Source organism: Agelaius phoeniceus, chromosome 2 (genome assembly GCF_051311805.1).
Source record: "Agelaius phoeniceus isolate bAgePho1 chromosome 2, bAgePho1.hap1, whole genome shotgun sequence".
NCBI classification, from domain to species: Eukaryota; Metazoa; Chordata; class Aves; order Passeriformes; family Icteridae; genus Agelaius; species Agelaius phoeniceus.
The window spans coordinates 69,860,912-69,882,549 of NC_135266.1; the positions used below are offsets into that span (position 1 = coordinate 69,860,912).

The following is a 21,638-nucleotide window of genomic DNA, read 5'->3' on the forward strand; positions in this document are numbered from 1 at the left end:
AGGATCTCATGTATATCAGGCATAGAAATACTCTCCCAGTTATCTTTGGATGGCTGAACAATTGCATGTCTGCTTTTACCCTTCCATGGACTGTAGAAAATCACAGAATGGTTCTGGGTTGGGAGGAGCTTTAAAGACCATCCAGTTCCAATTCTCCTGCCATGAGCTGGGTCACCTTCCACTAGACCAGACTGCTCCAAGCCCCATCCAACCTGGCCTGGAACACTTCCATATAAAGTTAGAAAGTCATGGTCCCATTTAACAGATGTGGAAAGTGAGATGTGAGCAGGCATTCCCATCCTCATCACAGCCCCATCCCAGCAGAGCTGGGGCCTGGCCAAGATGGGATGGGGGAGATCTGGAGCCAAGAGCTCAAGTGGGAAAGAGAGGAAGGAGAAAGCAAGGCCTGAAGATGCCTCAAAACCACCAGTTGCTGGCAGGGTGAGGGCATCCCAGGGTTGTGGCTTCACCTGTTGCAGCACAGAAACCCTCCTTCTACCATTTTGGGCTCATTCACTCTGCTCTGAAGTATTCTCACTGCCCAGAGGGAAAATTAAGACAACAGAGGTTTGAGTGGTTCTCTGCTGGTTCTTTATTTCATCCCTAGAAGATGAGGCCCAAGGGCAGACTGACACAGGAGTTTACCTCAGATTGATACAACAAAAATGCAACAGTGAAGTGAAGGGTGGCTGCCCTCTGAAACAACCTCACTTCCATGAGCTGCCACACTGGTGATCCATGTTTCTGAGTGTGAGGACAGGCATTTTTACCTTTTTCTCCTACTCATGGAGCCTTCTATCTCCCAGTCACACAGCCTATCCCTTGGATTTGTGCTTGCTGACAACAAGTCACCTTTCTCACTTACCTTTCACTGACCTCTGGGAAACAGGCCAGGCAGTATGGCCACAGGTCATGAGCCAAAAACTCCTCTTCTGGGGCCAACACACTTGGGATGGTTTTTTCTTTTGTCACCAGTCCCATGAGGCTCCTGGAGGACCTGGGTGCTGGGCTAGCTCTGCTGCTTTTGTTGGAAGACCTGTACGATCACTAATTGCATCTGCATTTCTCAGTAGGGCCCTACATGTCCCAAGTGCTCTACATGCTCTCCACAGCCATGAGAATCTCAGTCTTCCTTCCACAGAGCTCACAATTTAAAACCCAAGGTGGGAAATCACTAATTCCTGTGATGGCTGCTCAGCCTTTGCCTCAGGAATTCACGAAATAGAGAATTTTCTCCAAGAGGGCCACAGGACACAGTGTGCACACAAAAAGAAGTTGGTAGAGGAAGGAGACCAGACAAATACATCATTCTTGGGGAATTAAAAAAAAAAAAAAAAAAAAAAAAAAAAAAAAAAGTATCTCTGTGTGTCCCTTCAGTTAGGAAGGTTTACAAAGTAGCTTCACAATGAGAAACAGTGCCTGCTCCAGAGGTTTTACAGTCCCAGCAATCAGAATGAAATAGCAGGAAGGGGAAAGGCAGAAGCAGGAGACCTGTGATTCCCTGCCTTACACGGAGCAACTGCGCTCAGTTTGCAGGTCCAAGGCATTTTTAAGCCTATAAATAAACCGGGGACGTTAATGAAGCCATTAATCTCCGCTGGCCGCCGTCCCAGCTATTTTCAGTGGCGAGGTTACCTTGCCTCTCCCAGCAGAAGTAGGTCTCCAGAGGAGGGTCGGGCGAGCAGCAGGGACGGATGCCGTGTGCCGGGGGCCACCGCCCTGGCCGGGAGGACACCGCCACCGTCCTTGGCAGCCCACCAGGAGGAGGTGTCCCGAGCGCCAGCCCTCCTGGCTCCCAGCCTGCAGGGAAACACACGAAAACAGACGTCAGAGAATAAACAACGAGAAAGGCAGAGCGCTGCCGGCTGCAGAGGGAGGCTGGTGCCTGCTCCTGCCTGCAGCCCTCACGGCAGAGGTGCCTTCTTCATCTCCTACAAGCAGATACCCCCGATGGAGACCCTCTGCTCCTCTGGAGCTGCCGGGAGCCTGCTCGCCCACCTCTGCCTTTCCCAGGAGACAGAAAGCGGTAGAGCTCGGAGCTACAGAGAAGGGGGGCGTGGGAAGGGCAGGCCAGGGCATCCCAGCACACTGGTCCAGGGCAGGGAATGGCCGGGGTGCAGGTCCCTGCGGGGAACAAGGTCTGCCCCGAGACAGCTTCCTGCCCCTCACAGCAATAGTCAGTGCTTCCCTCGCAGGCAGAGGGGGAGAAGAGCTCCCTCTCTTTTCCACCTCTCGGGGGTCTCTGTGGTCAAGACGACCCTGAGATGTGTTAGAGAGTCTCTTTTCCCAGCCTGGCAGTGGAAGGAGTCAGGATTCTTCTGTTCTGGTTTTCGAGGTTATTTATTCTTTGTTATCTATGACATTCCTTTTCTGACCTGCTGGAGTCTGTCTAGCAGGTTGGTCTGAGGCACACTGACCACCTTCAGGGGAGGTGTTATGTTTTTATACTAAAAACTACATGTACATTATTTACAATAATTTCCAATATCACCTATGTTAGACAGTGTGTTTCTACTCTAAACCAATCCAAAAGTGCCAAAAACCCAGAAGATGGAGGCTAAGAAGGACAAGGCATGTCCAAATCCCTCCATCTTTGCTTCTGAACCCCCATTCTAAAAACTCAAAATTCTACTTTTCTATCTTGTAACAAACTAACTATCATTCTACTTAAACTTTCGTGGCTTGTGAATCCACATATAAGGTTGGTAATTGTTTTTTCCAAGGGCTAAAATTGAAGGCAGAGGTGTTTTTGCTTCCGTGCCAAGGTCTCCAAGCCCCCTGTCAGGGTCTCGAGTCCTCCCAGGGCAGCCAGAGGAATCTCCTGGGTTCCAACATCCCCCCAGGAGGAGCAGGACTGTCATGCACTTGGATGGTAAAAGCTGCTTTTTCTCCTTCCTGCCGTGAGGAAAGAAGCCCCAGGACAGCATCTGCTTGGGAAAAGAGCAGCCCAGCATTTGCCCTCAGTGCTCACATGGCACCCAGAGCTGGTTTGCCTGTGGGCAGTGTAGCCATGAGGTTCATCTTACAAAGGTATTTCTTACAAATGTTTGCCTCATCTTACAAAGTATACCATGCTTTTGTTTATTTTACTATTTCTTTCACAATATGCCAGGAAGAAATTTATTCCTAGCAGTAAATGAGGAAATAGGTGCCTTTGAAAACCACATCTACACATTGCTTTCCTTTGACCTGCCCCCTCAGGCATGGTCAGATACCACCACACAGGGTTAGAGAAATTAATGTTCCTGTACCACCAGAAAACAACACTGGCCAACTTTTTCTTTTCTACTCTGCAATGAGCTCAAGATGCTGTGACATTTGCCAAATAATATTACAAAAGAATTGTTCACATGCTGGTCCCAGGTGACATTTGGCTACTGTAGCTATTAGGACTTATTCTCACAAAGCATTCAGCGGCACAGGACTTTCCCCCCAATCTTCTCAGAAAATACACACTGTATTCTGTTCTTTGTGTTGCTTAGTAATGTTTCCTGAATTCTTATTATCTATAGTGGTCTGACTGCCAGTTGCTCATAATGTACCATCTAGCAAAAATTAAGAGAAATGTGGATGTTTTTCTTACCTTCTTACAATGATATTTTGGGGCCAGAGGCAGCAATTTCTCTGTGGAAGACCCACCCCACTTGATGTGGCTTGAAGCTCACAAGGAACACAACCTGTTCACTCTCAGGAACTGCTAAGAAATGCATTTCATTTACTTGAGTTTTGCTCTTGTGTCTCAACTATATCCAATGGACAATCTGAAGGCACAACAGATGCTACAGCTTCCCTGCTGCAGTTCTGTCTGGCCTCTTTTAGGGATTGTTCAGGATATGACTATTTGAAGGAGGCCTGGGTGGCTTGTGCATGGCAAAGTCTGCTCCTGCCTACAGCCACTTTGGCAAGCAGAGACACACCTGGATCCTGCACTGTGCACTGGTTCTGTGAAGTGGGGCTATGGACTCCTGTGTCAGCAGCAATCTGAGACACCAACCCCAATGACAATTGACAGGATATTTCTTTCCTACTTTAATGAGTCCACACAGTGTTAAGCCATTTTGTGCAAAGCTATCATGAAGGCTCCTGACTGATCCCTACTGCCTGTAACTGGTACTTTGGGGAGCCCATCAGCCCCATCACCCTCTTGAGATTGCTCTTCCAAACCTGCTGATGAAGGGCAGCAGGGAGCAGGCACTGCAGTGATTCTTTGGCTCCACAGAAGTGTCTGTTGGTCACATCCCCAGGAGCTTTGGCAGACTTGGTGCAGTTTTTATTAACTCCTAATCTCTACTTGTGGACATTTCTGGGTAGTTGCTAGGATGAGAATTTTCTTTATCAATGGAATTTCATCGGTTAGGTTTGCTTGCCATCCACTAGCTTGTCAAATTCAGAGATAAAGCCAGCCATCTAAATCTTACTGGTATAAACTTCAGCAACATCACTCTCAGGAGGAAAGTGAGGGGGAAAATATCCCCTCAGAGGTATTCTGTGTCTGGAGAAACTGCATGCCCAATAAGAAACCAGCTTGCAGCCGCAATCCTGCAAAAGACACAGAGATACTCCTGGTAGACTTAACATTCACCTTGACAAAGTAATCGACTTGTCAAGCAAAGGAAGTCATTGTGGCCAGAGTGGTCATGGAAGGTAACTAATGCTCTCCACCTGCAGCATCAGTCAAATAAGGATTTTAAATATTACAAGAGAGAAGATCTGAAATGTTAGAGAAGAAAACATAGACATAGGAGTGAAAACAGCAGCATGTGATGGCCAAAAATGGAAAATAAATGCTAGATAGAAATGTTTCATATTGACCCAAAAAAATAACAACCTCAAATGAAGTGGTTTAGGCTTGTTTCATATAGTAAAGATATAGGCTAGCCTGACCTCAGGCTAGTAATTTGCTTTCCCTGGAATAAAACAAAAGGCATCTGTTTATCTTGGCTATGAAAATGTCCTTGTCAGGTGTCAGCTGAGCTCTCTCTGGGCAGGTCACCTATCTCCTACCAGCTTCAGAGGAGACCCATAAACCACTGCCCCCCAAACATGATATATCTGTGCATCCTGAGCAGTTATCCCTTCACTTCCCTGAGCTGCCCAAGTTGTCTCAGAAGGCTTCCTTCCCGATGCCTGGAAAATCCTGCTAGAGAAAAATGTCATTGCTAGTGGTAGTGATAATGGTAGACATCCCTGCAACCCTCACAGGGTTACATTAAAAGTGCCTTTCAAGGCAATACCAGGTACAAGAATTCCTTCTTGCTGACCCTGCTGCTCACCCACCCCAGAGCATGTCTCCTGCAGGCAACAGTCCTTCCTGGCACCAGGAGGGATGTGCCAAGGACCAGCACCCAGAATGACCCAGTCATAAATAAAATCCAGTGAAAACTTGCTGCTGCTTAGAAATAATCACCAGACAAAGAAAAGACCCAACTCAGAGAACTCCCTGCTTGGCATACCAATGATTAGGTGATGCATTGCAACCCAGAGGTAGGAGGGAGCAGCTAGAGCAGAGGAATGGGCATTGCTGCCAAAGATTATCTTCAAACTAAAGCCAGTGTTTCCACATTTCCACAAAGATGGAGGGAAGGGTGACAGTGTCTCAGACAGGCAATGGCTGGAGTGAGGTGGAGCTGAGCCCTGCACCAAGGCTTGAGTGAACTGTACATGCAACCTCTGGCTGACAGCACCGGTGTCTCCAGGGAGGCCTGAGGACTCACATCGATCTGCACATTTAGGAGAGCAAGAAAAGTGGTGATTTATCAGATCAGTCATAGAAATGCAAAAATCTCTGGTTAATGTTGACAATTAACTCTTATATTTGCCTGGGGAAAAGGGTCCTGGTGCCTTTCCTCTGGGATGCTCAGGTATGTGGCAGTGGAAGCCTGTTGTTGCCTTCTGTAGGACCAGGACAAAGCTGTGCTGGCAGGCAGGAAAATGATGTGGCTCCTCTGGACCCAAGTGATCGCTGAGCAGAACACCAGGACACTGGGAATGCCCCCAGCTACACAAACGTGATATTCCATTGTGCTGCTGAGGCAGCAGAGCCTCCTCCAGCTGCTGCTCGGAGCGGGCTGTGTTCGCTGGTTTGGGTTTCTCAGAGTGCTGTGATGGTTGTGAGATTCAGTCCCTAATTAGGTCCCTGTAGTGGTGAGATTGCTTCCTTTATAATCACTCAGTGGGAACTGGTACTTTATCCTCTGTACTCAAATTTTTATGTCTTTCACCCTCATTTTCTCTCCAATGCGCAGAGTCTCCAGTCCACTGGATGACAGCTGCAAAAACCTCTGACATTCACTTTAAGGACGATTCTTTTCAGCTGCTTCACATTTCCTTTTGACAAGCTCTTCCAGTGATATTTACTGCAACTAATGAATTAACTCACAGCTGGACCACTTGCTAGCCTTTTCAGTCCAGAGCTGCTTTAAATCTTGATTAGCTGTTATGATTTGTAAATCTCACAGAACTGCTAAGTCCAAGCTTTCCTGTCTCACACTGTGATCAGGAGACTGCTCCCAGTCATGCAGAGCAGCAGTACACAGGCATTACGCATTCAGGGGGACTCTATCTCTGCAGCAGGTAGCAAAACAGTGCATTATCCACAGGAAATAGTTCAGTTCACAAGGAAAGTTATTTGAATAACTCGTAGTGTGCCAGTTTTGCATGGCCTGGTTTTTGGTAGCAGGAGGGCCACAGGGAAGCTTCCACCATGTCCAGCAGAGCCAATAGCTGATGGCTCTGAAGATGGACATGATGCTGGCCAAGCCTGGGCCAACTAGGAAGGTTGGTAATGTCTCTGTGATAACTGATTTAAGAAGAAAATCAAAACCAAGTGAGGTGTGTGCGCAGTGTTAATTCCAGCTAGAGAAGAGGGGGAGGTGAGAACATGTGAGGGAAACAACATGGAGACACCATGGTCAGGGGAGAAGGAGGGGAGGAGGTGCTCCAGGCACCAGAGCTGAGATTCCTCTGCAAGCTGTAAGGAGGGCATGGTGAGGCAGCTGTTCCTCTGTAGCCCATGGGGATCCATGGGGGATGCAGAGATCCACCCGTAGCCCGAGGGGGAGGTGCCCATGCTGGAGTGGGTGATGCCTGGAGGAGGCTGTGATCCAGTGGGAGACCCAGTGGAGAGAGCGGGCCCCTGCTTCCAGGCTGGACCAGCCTGTCCTTGGAGGGCTGCACCCCATGGAAGAATGACCCACACCGCAGCAGTTTTGGGAGAACTGCTGTTCATGAGATTGGAAATACACTGGAGAAGTTAATGCAGAACCGTCTGCTATGGGAAGGGACCCCATGGCATAGCAGGGAATGGACTCCTCTCCCTGAGCAGTGGAAGAAAATTTTGGGTGGTGAACTGATCAAATCCCCATGCCCTGTCTCCCTGTGCTGTCAGTGGCAAGCAGGAAGGGGGGTGGGGAAGAAAAGGTGTTTTAAGGGATTATTTTACTTCTCATTATCCTTCTCTGACTATGGTAGTAATAAATTCACTTTGCACTTCCAAGTTGTCTGTTTTGCCCTTGGAGTGTTTTCTCCTGGTCCTTATCTCAACTCATGAACCCTTCATTAAACTTTTCTCTCTTCTGCCCAGCTGTGGCAGGGGAGGATGAGTGAACAGCTTTTGTGGGTGCTTGGTGTTTGGCACTGTCAAACCACAGCAGTTTTTGGTGGAGAATGCAGGCACTAACAAAGACTTTGAGATAAGGATATTAATTGGGAGAAATATTGGATAAAACAATTATTAAACCATGTTATGAAGTAGAATGATGGTGGGGAATTTGCATTGTAGTGAAGGGTCTAGAGGTGGATTTTGTGTAGTTGGTCCATTTTTGTTCTGTATTGTGATGATGTTATTTTTTGGATCTGGTGTGGGCAACTTTTTTTTCCTTTTCTTTCTGTTTAGTTTAGTTGTTTTTGTTGTTCTAAGTAAAGATTGTGTGTTGAATATGGATGATTTTTTTTACTTCCACGGTTCTTCCACGGTTGTTGGCAATCCTTACAAGCTATCTGATACTGTTAATATTATTAGCCCATACCGCTGTTATTCTATGGAATTAATGGAATTTGTCATCACCCTAGTGCAAGAGAAAAAACCTTTAGGTGAGGAACTATTAAAATGTGCCCTGAGGCATCCAGTTCCTGGTTGGAAGGGTTCGTGGAGGGATTTGGGCAGGTTCCTAGGGAGGTTCTAAATCACCTAAATCATCTCCCATTGCCTGGGAATTTACTCCTGAACAGGCAAACACCCTAAAAAACTGGCCCCTGGACTGATAGAAGGGAGCCATTACACATGCTGAAGCCCTGCCTCCCAGAGGTGTCTGAACATTGCTTGCTGATGGGAAGTAGAGACTGACTTTTCCCTTCGCTTATGCATGCACAGGTTCTTGCTTATTTCTTTTCTTTCACTGTAATAAAACTGCCTTATCTCACCCACTGGTTGCTCTCCATCTTATTGTCTCCTCTGTCCCATTGGCTTAGTGGGCACCTGGCACCCAGCCAGGGTCAACCTGCTACACATAGTTGGAAAAGGCCTTACTATTTTAAGCATGTGTGAAAAAATACGCAATGCAGCGTATACTACATTTCACAAGCATCTTGCACAAGTGATATTACACAAATGCACCTTTCTCCACATTATTTTGCAGATCCTCTTTTCTGTTTCTAGCTTCTGAGCACATCCTGAGCAATGAACAACAGCCCAACATTTCAGATTAGGATCCTTACTTGAGTTCCTAAATAAAATTAGTCTGATTTGTATAGATTCTGCCCTCTCAAGTCCCATGACACTTACAGAGTCAGCAAGTCAGGTCATTTGTATTTTGGCAACTAACTGTGCATTTAGGCATCTAAATTTTCAGTGATTTGAATTCCAACTCTAAAATTCTGGCCTGGAGGTAAGCATCAAACTGGAATTTGTAGCCCAGGGGCTGGGAATACAGCAGTCATTTAGTTGCCTGAGTTCAGGATGAAAAGTCAACATGCATGGAGACTTTTCACTTTTCAGAAGACTTACAGCAAAACAGGAAGTTATTAATATCAGAGCCTGAACTGACTTGAGAGTCAGACAATATCAAACAGAAGGTGTCTCCCCTTTTTCCTGTTTATCTCTTGCTAGCTCAGAAGACAGGGGAGATGAAGAGGCAAAGAGTTTAGTAATTTGGTGCTACAAGGCAGTGAAATTGAGCCGGCAGGCTGTACATCATTACACAAAGTATATGGCATCACTTTCCTCAAAGTCTTTAAAGCTTTTGCTGTACTTTTAAACAAACAGGGAAGCTATTTTGAAATGATGGGGTGGAACATGACAAAATAATGCAGTGCTATGGCATGCAGGAGTTTGGACAAAGTGAGCAATAAATGAAACTACAGGGGAGGGTAATATGCTGCCTTGGTATAGTTATCTTAGGAAAACATTGGAACTAAAGAACTTTCTCTTGAGAAAGTGTCATTTGATTTTTAAATAACACAGGTCATTAGGACTACAGTTTCACATCGTGTCTGCATGATGGTTTATCAAAGCAAGATCAAGTTACTGGCAGGGTCTTGGGAGGAAGCTCCAGGGTAAAGGAAAAATAATGTACAGAGCAGCTTACCACCAACAGTGCAGAAATGAGCAAAACTTCCTGGACTCAGGGCCCAGCCTCATCACATCAGCACAGCACACACCAGACTGCATTCGGCTCTCTGTTTTCACTGCTGCCCCACACAGTGTTTTCTTTCAAACAAGGACAATTTAAAAAACTGCCCTTTCTAAAAGGGAACTGGACAGTCCCTCCTTGAAAGACAAGATCGAGCAGGAAGCCGTGCACTGAGAACTAGCAAGGTCAAAAATGGAGTGCCAACCTGTTGGGATGTGGGGATCATTGGCTATCTGAGCTCTTCTGTGTTTTTTCAGCCACTGTGGAGGTGACAGGGCCAGAGAGCTGCCTCCCTGGCCTCCATGTTCATGGAGAATTTATTAAAAGACTCATGCTAGGCGCAGAAAAACTGGCACTGAGCAGGAAAAAGGCAAACCCCAAGAATATTTATTTGTTTTGACTTATGATTGGGCAGGTCATACTTCCTAGTGTAACTTGGCTGTTCTTTAGAACACAAAACACTATAAGTAGTTGTCAGATCCCTGGGAAAGGTTTCATTTCTTTTGGAGAAAAAGGAGATTTTGTGTGAGGATTTGTTCACTGGGCACTTTCATTTTTTCAGTTATCTAGAGATTTGGGCCTCTTTCTTTTATTTTTCCCATCCTATCTTGCTGAGCCCCTCACAGCCACATGAAATAAATTCCTAGAAGGAGATCACTCCCACAGAGCTTTACACCTCTCAATTTACACTGAAAAAACCCTGTTTGTACATGCAAAAGATTAAAAAAATAGAGGCGCATCTTCTTTTCTGTCCTTAATAAGCTTTCAGCTGCAAACACAAGGCAAGAGTCACAGTTTCTTTCCCCTGAGGTTGCAGATATCAAACAAAAACATCACAAATTTCATTGCTGCTTAAAGGAGATCTGCTGTACATGACTTGCAGGAACCACTACCTCTGACAAGATTTGTTAACTACAGTACTGATGTACACAGTGTAATCCTCAGGGGAAGGCCCTGCAGTCAGCTGTCCCCCCAGAATGTCTTCTTTTCTCCACTCAGGCCACTTTAGGGGTGCTGGGTAAGGAGGGGTACAGCAAGCAGCTTTCAGGCTCCCAGATAGGTCCTTTTGAGATCCCCTAAGCTCATGGATGAGGAGGAGGAGGAGGAAGGGAGGAAGAACTGTAGCAGATGAAATGGAACTAGGCAAGACAAAGAGTGGTTACTAGGAAATGAAAAAGAATTCTATAAATATAGATATGAATAGTTTTCATGTTTAAGCAAGAAATGTGAGAGGTATGAAATGAAGCAGAATTAAGAAAAAGCATTCTGCAGAGGGAATTAGAGAGATTTACAGCACAATATCAGCTCCCTATGCAGCTCAGGTCAAACACTGCTTTGCATTTAAAAGTCAGCTACACGCAGTGCTCTGAAGGATCCTCTTTGCTGTCCATTGCCTACAGTAAAAAGGTAATGCAGACCAAACCACTTCGTGGTCTGATATTACTCTCTCTCTGTAGCTAAATTCCTCACAGGTATTAACCTCACATACCTCAGGGGTATGGAAACACGTTCTTCCTTGGAAAATGAGGGGCAAAAGGCAGAAGGATGGGACCAGCATACACAAGGGAGTCAGTCACTGGCAAGGCAGATACCTGAATGTAGATCACCCAAGTTCCAAGCTAGCATCTGAACCTCCAGACACACCCTCTTCTCCCTCAAAATGTGAGAAAAGAAGAAATAAAACCAAAACCATACCATAGTGGTTTGAGTCATTTGAGAGTCCTGGCTGCAACCTCCCACACAGCAATCACCGCACAATCTTGGCTGCTTTCACCACTGCCATCTTACCTTTCCCTCTCAGGCTTTCTGTTGTGTTCTGACATAAACTGGGAGCAGCCTGAGGCAGAAGCTGTTTAAGCTTCCCCATTATTTTGCATGCAACATGAAGTATCAGGGGTATCTCACAGGTTTTGACTCTAAACGGAGTTTTTGAGAGAGTCAAATTACTTAGTGCCACTTGAGTCCGCCTCCTGAAGCTTTTCCACACCTAAGAGCAGCTGGCAGAAGCAGTGGAAGTGAACAAGAGCCATCTGTGCACATTGCTCAGGTTTTACTACTTCTGCTCATCCTGAGATTTTTGGTATCAGGGAAATTATTTAGGCTGCAGGAAATAGCTCTTGAGGGCAACAAGGATCTAGCTAGTGACTTAGGCTAGGCAAGCCTAAAAGATGTGCATACAGCAGCAGCTGCTTTGTAGAAATGAGGCCCTGCAAATTCTTTAATGCACACTGCTGTCCGAAGCGTTGCTGTAAAGGATTTATGCAATAGAAATATGACTGTGTTCCTGTTCCACTGCTAACTATTCCTATGTGTCTCCTCTCTCACTGCCCTTCAAGGCTTTCCTCTGAATACAGTGATGCATACTGCTCCTGAGGAGTCTTGGGAGAGAATGTAGAGGGCATAGATTTGCTTCAAAGCAGATCTTCAAACATCTGTTTGTACTTACAGCAAGAAAATTTAGCATGCTACAGCACATAGCTGACTGTAGCTTCGAGGCAAACGCAAATGCTACGAGGTATTAAAGACTCATAAACATAAACAAGATAGCCTGGAGCAGCTTATCAGTTAGGTGGTAATGGGTGGGGAAAGGCTCATTGTATATTTAAGGCCCAGGCATTTTCCCACTGATTTTTTGCCATGTTAGTAATGGGCCAGGGAGAGGAAAACTCTCATGTAATTTAGCCAGGAAATAGTGCTCAGGTCAGTCAGTCCTGACTCTCTCCTGCTGTGGTTCCTGCTTGTTGCTGCATGGGAGTGCAAGGGCAGTCTCTGGCCAGACATCCCCTGAGTCAGGAGGGGAAAGAGACAACTGCTCATGCCAGCTCCATTCCTGACAGCAGGTTACCCCTGCAGCAGAACAGGACAGGAGAAGGGCCTTCCCTGGCAGCAGAGCCTTGCTAGCTGGCCATGCAGGAGCATCAGGAGAAGGCTCTGGCCCCAGATTATTGTTTGGGTGGAAAACAAATGAGCAGATGAAGACAATGTCACCTGCTGTTGCTTGACATCACTCTGCGACCACAGGGTAGAGTGGCACTGAGACCCAGGAACACTTTTACTGCTACCTGAGAAACAGGTTACCATGATTATTAATCTGATAGAAGTTGGTGGTGTTTCAGTCCCCTCCACACCTTCTGGGTGAATGAGAAGAAAATTTGGCTGGCTTGAAGTCTCTATATAATTTTGTATTAGCATCAGATGACTGCCAGTTCTGGTGTAAAGGAGGGGACAGGAACATGGGGCAGGATCTGTTAGGACTTGAGGCACAGAAGCAGAGCAGTTCTAGGTGGGCATAAACCATTATGGACAACATCTCAGTATGTCTAGTTCACAGTCTTCTCTTTAGTCTAAGCCCACCTCCTTGGAGATTTCAACTCAAATGCCATTTGGAGCAGCTTTGCCCTGGACAAATGTTGTCTTCTGCCAGCTCCACTGCAGGGACTGTAATCTTTGCCAGCAGAGCAGCAAAAGCAGCTGGGTGGGTCCTCTTCAGTCACCTCACCATCACTTGTTAGAGTTCATTGGTCAGAGCCCTAACTCACAACACAAACACTAGAAATCAATCCAAAATGGATATGGCTAGACCACAAGACCTGAAAATTCTCTAAAAATGTTCAATCTAGTTCAAAAAATAGTGCCTTCCCCAGGACAGATAACTTGGATTCTCCAAGCAAAACAGTGTCAACAAGAAAAGCATTTTACACCAATATTTTTGCCCGTATAGAAACATCCCTGTATATTACACAGTACTTACTACAAGGGCAGAAGATTCCAATGTAGATCCACATTCACTTTTGCATTTCTAGGGGTGAAGGGGGGTTTTCAGTCTTGTTGAGCTAATGTGACTGAGCCAACAGGAATTAAAGCTATGCTCTTTCCTGCCTGTTGAGACATGGTGAAAGAAAGCAGCTACCTTAAATCAAAGGGTCCAGATTCAGGGAGGTACTCCAGCTAGAAATCAGGAGCCAGTTTACAGATACTTTGATAACTTGGGCTTTTATTGCTCCACAGGCCCCCAAGATCAGTTGGTAAGGGCTGGGTAAGTTTCCTCATATGGTACTTGAAGGCAAAGACAATCTACATTTGCTTCCCACAGGCAAGCCCAGGCAGCTACAGCGTGTTATAAAAAGAGGAGATTAAAAGCAAGTTTTGTAGCACTACTGTATGAAAAGATACAATCGGTTCTACCATTAGGAGCTTAGGAGTTAGGATTGGAAATCTGATGTAGGCACCTTTGAAGCACCAGTTTTGTCAAGAATATCCCATGCTTTGTCCTGTCTTGAAAACTGAATTGTTTAGCTATTAAAAGAGATTAATGTAATCTCTGTGTCTATGAAATTGGATTTTAAATCTGTTTGCTTACTGTACTACCTCCATGCAGTGAATGAGACCTCTGCTGCTTTTCATGTTGCTATAATTGCAGGTCCCACCTTGTTTGAGCCCAGCGTGTGCTGGCATCGCCAGCAGGACAAAGTGCCTGGCAGACTGCAGGAGGAGGCACGTAGCTGGCAGGGAGAGGGAAGCCTCTGTTCCACAGAGGCCATGGGTGATGTTCCGTGCTGCTCTGGACCCCTCAGTGTGAGCAGAGCCACTCAGAGTGGTCTGAGACAACTGGGGCAGAGTGTATGAGCTAGGAGCAGAGGCTGAGTGAGCTGGGTTTAGTCCAGAGACAGGGGGATGGAGGGGTGATCCAACAGGACCCTATTGCCAATCACGCCTCCCTCGGGAGGAGATGGACAGACCCCAATCCATTCTGCAAGCAACAGATGGACAAATAGGGGGCAACAAACCCAGCCTGGAGCTTGGGAGAAGAGAATGGACATTAGCAGAAAACATGTCCCAGAGAGGGAGACTGTGCATTCTCCATCATTGGAGGCTTTCAAGACTTGGCTAGACAATGCCAAAGCTGACTTGATGTAATGTGATAGTCCTGCGCTAAGCAGGAGCCTGGATGACCTTGGGCCTTCACAGGACTTTTCCAAACAACAATTTTGTGTTTCTGTTCTTTTCCTAGTGAAGGAAATGAACACTCTTCAGCTCCATGGATACGTATCTTTTTTATGCCAACTAAGGAGCTGGTCCTGCAGTCTTCTTTCCAAGAAGCTAGCAGAAAAGGTTAAGAAATCTTAGCCCCTCTCCACCCCTCCTTCTCCCACAGCCAGCAGTGCATTGTGTCCACCTCCAGTCTCCACTTTGCTGCAGAAACATGGCTTGTGGTCCTGTGAGCATGGTCTAGCCATGAGTGTTGACAGTCCAATTGCTTCACTCAGAACTAAATGGTAGAAGAAGAGATATCCCAGGGCAGGAGGCAATTGCTGCTGGGAATTCTGCTTGTCATCAACTAACCCAGACCATGTCTCCTTGCAGCAGGTTCTGTTCACTTGAGGATCCTGGCACAGTTACTTTATTGCTGCTTCCACTCATGCACACCACAGACACTTTAGCAGGCTCCTTTTCTGCTAACAGAGGGATCATGAAGCATCCTCTGGCTGCCTGAAACAATTTCTCTCTCTAGCCAGAGATCTGCAACTCCATGCAACTCCAATCTTTGCAATGTTTGCTAGCCCTTTGCATCCTCTGGATGTCCTCTGCCAACTTCCCCCTCTCTTGGGAAAAGGGGATCTATTTGCTGAGTTTTTATTTACTCATCATGGCAGACAAGCTTCTGACAAGCCATCTCTCAGCAGTGCTGCAGCCTTACCCTGCCCTCCTGTATGGGTATGGGGTAAAAAAAAAGAAAAACAGAGTTTTAAAACAGTTGTTTTTCCCTTTTTGCAGCAGACAAAAATCTAACTTGCTTTCTCTTTCCCAGAAGTCATCTTGACTGCAGTGGCTTGAGAAGAGCCCTGGCAGTAGCAAGGTCCTTGTTAATGACTGATTGCTCCAGGGCAGGGGATGATTTGCTGCTCTGATACAAGAAGGGCAGAAGAGAAAGAAGTCAAATGAGCGGGTGCCTGTAGTTGTTATTCTTCTCCTGATGTATCTGGCAGAGACTGCAGAAATGGCTGGGTGACCAATGGAAGCGCTTGTGTAACATGGGAAGACCCACACTCCAAAACACCACAGGCACAGACCATGTCATCACCAGCAACAAGCTGTCCAACAATGGTGGAAGGGACAAAGAACCAGCATGTGTCCTCTGCTCTCAGACAGAAAAATAATCTTTTGTATTCCTCTTTCTTTTGGACTTCATAAACAGTTTGAGACTGTTTATATACAACTTGTTTTGTCCAGTTGGATACATCTGGATTACTTGCTCTGTCTGTTCTCTTCAGTTTTAGGCACCTCTGGACTAACTGCTGTTTCTTTGACCAAGCTTTTGCCCTCTGAATTCCATAATGCATCAACAGCATACCCATACACAGCCCCAGTACCACCCTCAAAGCCTCCCAGGGCTCTGAGATGCCCTCAAGGCCAGATCCAAACCTCAAAGTGAAGACATGGCACAAAAGTGCTGCCTCAGGGCTCCTCTCCACCCATGAGTGTTCTGGCAGCTGAGTGCCTGTGCTAGCCTTTTCACCCCAAACTGCATTCAGCCCATGATGACTTGGTCCCAGCAGCTCTGTTAGCTCTCCTCACGGCAGACAGCAGCCCTACAACCTCTGCTCACTGTGCCAGGTACTGACAGGGCCAGACATTCTGGGGAGCTCTGCTGCAGCAGTATTGTAGTGGCTACGATGAACCTAATTAAAACAGATTGAATGGAGACAGAAGCAAAGGTGGCATCAGTGAAAGATGACACACAGCAGCTACAGTTCCCTCAGAGCTGCACTAGCACCAAACACTGCACCTTGCTGAAATGTGCTGCCATTAGAAAGTACACCTGCATGTACCACATTTTCAAGTTCCAGGGAGACTGGCATGAGGTCTGGGGGAGCTGCTACATGTATGGGGCTGTATGCATGCTCTGGAGCTGGAGGAGTACCTGGTAAGTGCCAGGAACTGACAACATTTTGTATGTACACACTGCTTTACATGGTCTTTTTGGTATCTGAACATTTTCTACTGCTTAAAAGACAGCCCTGTTCTGATCTACCAACTGAGAGGATCTTGAGTATTGATTTTAAAGGCACATGGATAGGCCGGAATGCAGTCATAGAACCATAGAATCATTTATGTTGGAAAAGAGTTATAACAGCATTGGGTCCAACTGTTAACCCAGCAGTTCCAACTGCACCACTAAACCATGTCCCTCAGTGCCACAGCTATATGTCTTTTAAATACCTCCAGGAACAGTGACTCCATTACTTCCCTAGGCAGCCTGTTCCAATGCTTGACAATCCCTTTGGTGAACAAATTTTTCCAAGTAGTCAGGGCAAAATCCTTTTCCCCCTCTGACACAGGTATGCCCCATCTGTGACCATTGGCCCTGCTGTCATGTAAACTGACCCATGATCAAAATCCCCCAAATGTTGTGGGTGACACCGCGCTCAGAGACAGGTATTGATCTGTTGTCTCTTCCTATTTCTTTCCTTATCATCCCCTGCAATTGGTAGGATAAGGGAGAACACTGCCTGTGGTCCAGATCCCTTAACCAATTGTCCCAAAGCTCTGAAGTGTCTCCTGATTGCCTTTGGACTTCCTGGTGCAACTTCATTGCTGCCTACCTGAAAACTAATAGTGGAGAACAATCTGAGGGTAAGAACCTTTCTCTTCACATCTTTAACCCATGTCCCAGACAGGCAGCAGACCTCCCTCAGAAGTGGCTCCAGCCAGCATATGGGGCCTTCTTCTCCCTTCAGAAGGGAGTCTTCCATGGCAATGACCTGTCTCTTTTTCTTCATAGACACAGTGAGACAGGTTGACTTAACCTTGGTGACAGCTCCATGCAAGATGAAACACTGTCCCCATTGCTCAGTTCTGCTAGCAGAGCCTTGTACCCATACCTGCTCCTGGCTCTATATGATCCTACCTATATCCATCTATTTTTTCTTGCAGCCAACCACTTTGGAGCATGTATGTCCTGTTCCTTGCTGAGAGTCCAATGCAGCATGATCCTGGTTATGAGGATTTGCTCTCAGGGACTGTAACATTAATAAAATACTTGGTTATATTATTAATAAAAGTCATCCACATATCTATAGAATTATTAGTTAATGCTGCTTTCTCTTTGGCTAGAGTAGCATAGGTAAGTTATAAAGACAGATTTGTATTGGTAAGGCTTCCAGACCAAAGAGTCAGCTCATATTTGCCATCAGCAACGTGTTGTTGAGAGTATAAACTGAAAACTCAGTAGTCACCAACCAACAGCATTGTCTGAGCACCAGAAAACATGGAAAAGTTCTTGACTCTGGCCCAGTAGGGCTGCCACTTAGATATTTTTGAAATTTAATTAAGCAAATGTCATCATTCCTAACACAAACCATCTTGCAGTGAGCATGCTTTTGAGTGCTCAAAGCAAAGCAAAAGGAGCACTGGAACCCTTAGAGTTAGGAATTATTCCCATATTAGGTACTATTTCCACAATGAAATGCAACTCCCAGTTATCCATTTTCATGATACCAATTTATTGTATTTATCAACTAGGGATGTGTGTTTAAATTAAAACCTCGCTTTTGTAGGTGCTACATGAAGAAGTCATGAAACAGTCCCTGTTCCTGCAGACTCCAATGCAGTGTCATGGTGACCTGGAAGCAGAAGATAAAGGACAGTGCCAGTGGGGAGAATGTGCAAATTGACGTGCCCAGCAAAAACCCACTGTCTTCAGAGCAGGAAAAGTTCGCTTTTCAGGAGAAAACTGTACAATGTGAAAGTGCTCATGGTCTATGCAGACATCTCATTTTTATTTAAGAATGGGTGAAGTGCTTATGAAACGAGACAAATAAAAAGTCTGAGAAATTTCTGTTTTCTCCATCCAGAGAACAAATACATCAGGTTGTTCCACAGTGACCTGTCAAGACTAAATTTAAAAGCGAAGAAGAGGACAGTTCAGGCTCTGTACCCATTGCAGCTTTCTCTCTGTGTTCCCACTTCCATCTACAGCAGGATCTTCACCACTGCCATCTCCCCATCCTTGGAAAAAGGGGCTGAGAGAAATATTACTCACAGACTTCAGATGAGACAATTAATCCACCCACTGTCTGCAGTGACTTATAACAGCAACTTGCATTTTCCAAAGAGATTTTGGCATGGAGGAGCCTGAATGTAATTGTTAATGTGTGGAAGTCTCATGTAAATGAGCCTGTTTGAAAACAGGGCTCAATCGTGTAGCTAGAAAGCCATGAAGGACTTCAGGATCCACCTCCACTGCACCAAGTGAAGGTAGTCTGCAGAGCCCAAGGTGCCCCCAGGGCTAGAATCAGCATAGCCAGGTTGATCAAAGCCTGGCTGAACAAGCTTTGCTCTTTTGCTGCCATGTAACCCAGTGCCAATGCAGATATACACCCCTTCCCACCCCCCCAGCACCCCTGCATGGCACTGCACAGCAGCACATGGTGGTTCCAGCTGGAAACAGCTGCTGTGGGTGTGGTGGGGACACATCTGCAAGTGCCCACATTCCCCATCTATGCTGGGACCTCGGTCACTCCTCACTTCTCTGAGATGACCTCAGGATCTGTTTCACAGGAGCTGGTAGGACCCAAGGGGGCAGGTGGGACCCCAAAATAGCTTTAAATTCACTGGGGAGGGTGGGAAGGCAGCTGAGAGAATGAGCAGTGGTGAGACCAGGCACTGGAATCTGAAGGTAGAGGTAGCAGTTTGTTAATGAAGAGGCTTGTTTAAGTGTCTAGGTAATGTGGCAGTGTTATTGCTTGTTATTACTGCTTTCAGCACAGAGTGCATATACAACATGGTATTGTGAAATCTTGAAATCTTTGTACACAAATACAGTTAGGAGAAGAAAAAAAGAAAAACTTGGCCATATTTCTGAATATACTCACTTCTGAAAATAATATCACAGCCAGAACAGGCCTGCGATATTCAACTCTCATGCACAAATCCTCATACCTGGCTTAATAATCATAATGAACTATGAGGGAAAGGTAAATAGTCTTCATTCCACATCTCTGAGGATAATAGTAAGAAGGAAGAGATTTCAAACATTGGTAATGACTTGTAGAGCAGCACATTGCTTAAAACATTGACTATGAGCCAAGAAATACCCCTCAAGGCTGCAATCAAAAACAGTTTTTGGCTCTGTGCTGTGAACAGAAACTTTATTTGATCAACAGAGTTATTGCAACAGACTTGCTGTTGAGAGCCTGGAAGCTCATCTCTAATGTGGCACCCCTCACTAAGGCTAAAGCTCCTGCACAGGAAAGCTCTGGGCTCATGAAATGCAGCTCTGGCTCACAGCTTCAAGTTAATTGTGATGACCACTGAGGAGAGTTGATGCTTCTCCGCTGCCTGGCACAGAAGTCTGTGTAACTTTTCATGGGGAAATAAGAGAGATCTGAGACTGGCAAAAATACTCCTCTCTGGTTTTGCAAGTAGCTGTTGATTCAGGAGAATGAAAGCAGCTGAACTGTTTTTTTGTGAAGAGCTTCAGCCTATTGCCCTCAGCAGCAGCACAAATACCAGAGCAATCTCTGACCTATAGGCCTTGCCAGGCTAAGAAGAAAACAGATGTGGATTAGCCCCCCTCCTGGCCAGAAAAAACACCCACCTGCCAGAGAATATTGGCAGGCAAAAAAGGAAGGAACTGAAAATTAATTTTTAATAGAGTTTCTCAGAAAGTGGCAGACCTTCTCAATGTATTTCAGACTCTCTTTTTTTTGAAATGCAAAGTAGACATTTCAGTTAAAATCTGGAAAACTGAAGGTCTATTACTTCTATAAACATCTGCCATCAGAAATGGGTTTCACTAAGAAAAAAAAGAGAGTTCTGAGAAGACAGGGGGTTGTTAATATCAGAAAGTAATTTTCAACAAGAAACAACAAGCTATACTGATCTGAAAAAAAATATATATACTGACTGCTCCTGAATACCACACACTCAACCCCATCTAACTAATTGCTCAGGGACCTATGGATAATTGGCATCTCCATGCTGATGGTTTGGTGATCTGGCAAAAGAGTACCTTCCCCAACCATGGGAATAAAGATTTTTAAAAATTTAGAGGCTCCTGTTCAGCAAAAAGAAACCAGTAGTGCACAGAGACCTTAGCCTGTGTCAGACACACAAGAAGTCTGATGCAAATCAGACATGAGCTGCCTGAGTTCCTTGGGAGAGAAGGAATTTCAGACTAGCATGCCACAGGAGAGAGCCTAGAGAAGCAACTAGGTGCTCACACAGGCCATGATCAAGATGACCAGAATACCAAAAAACTAAAAAAGGTATAAATAAATATATTTTGGGGATATGATGTATGCTGACTAACATCCAAACACTGGCACAGCTTGCCCAGAAAAGTGGATGTCCATCACTGGAAATATTAAAAGACAGGTCGGATGATCCAGTTGAACAATGTCCCTGCCCACAGCAGTGGGGGTGGACCAGATGATCTTTGAAGGTCTTTTCCAACCCAAACAAAGTTATCAATTTTATTATTTCTTACTTCAGCACAGAAAGCCTAAAACTTCCTGGTTCTGACAGTCTGAATTGCCATTAAAAGCAATGTGCTTTTTCAAAATATTTTTTTTAAAACAGAAGAACACCAACATCACATTTTTTCCCCAAAGAATGGGGCAACTCAAAGAGTTTTCAATGAGTTTTAGAGATTGTGACTTTCTTATTCAAATCCAGGCATTATGAAAAGAGATAAATTGTTATGTTCAAAGATTTACCTTTCCAACAAGAAGGAAGATAGAGTGGCAAAGTAGAGAAGAAGGGAAAAATTGGGAAAGGGGAAAAGCAAGCATGTGTCCAGTGCTGCCTTCAAGCTTTATGTTTGACAGAAACAAAACAAGACTCCCATAGAAAAATAAAATGTTTTTCTGTATGGGGGAGATTATAGGACTGTTACACCTGATTCCTGCTTCAAAAAACATGCAGTGTCTCCATTGCTTGGCGACGGCTGCAGGTAGAAGCATCCACAGCAATTTAACACCAGTGAGCCCAGTAGAAAGAGTGGAG

At 45.5% G+C, this 21,638-nt stretch overlaps 1 long non-coding RNA gene across 4 annotated transcripts in view; it reads right to left on the bottom strand.

Moving 5' to 3' along the window:
* LOC129134899 (uncharacterized) overlaps positions 1-21,638 on the bottom strand; it is a 75,976-nt gene that overhangs the window by 16,533 nt on the left and 37,805 nt on the right. For 2 of the 4 annotated variants that reach the window (XR_013180948.1, XR_013180949.1), the window contains exon 4: positions 866-1,800. This is a non-coding gene — a long non-coding RNA (uncharacterized LOC129134899). Of the gene's footprint in view, positions 1-574; positions 1,801-21,638 lie in introns of those variants that run through there. The other 2 variants (XR_008536241.2, XR_013180950.1) reach the window with 1 other exon arrangement.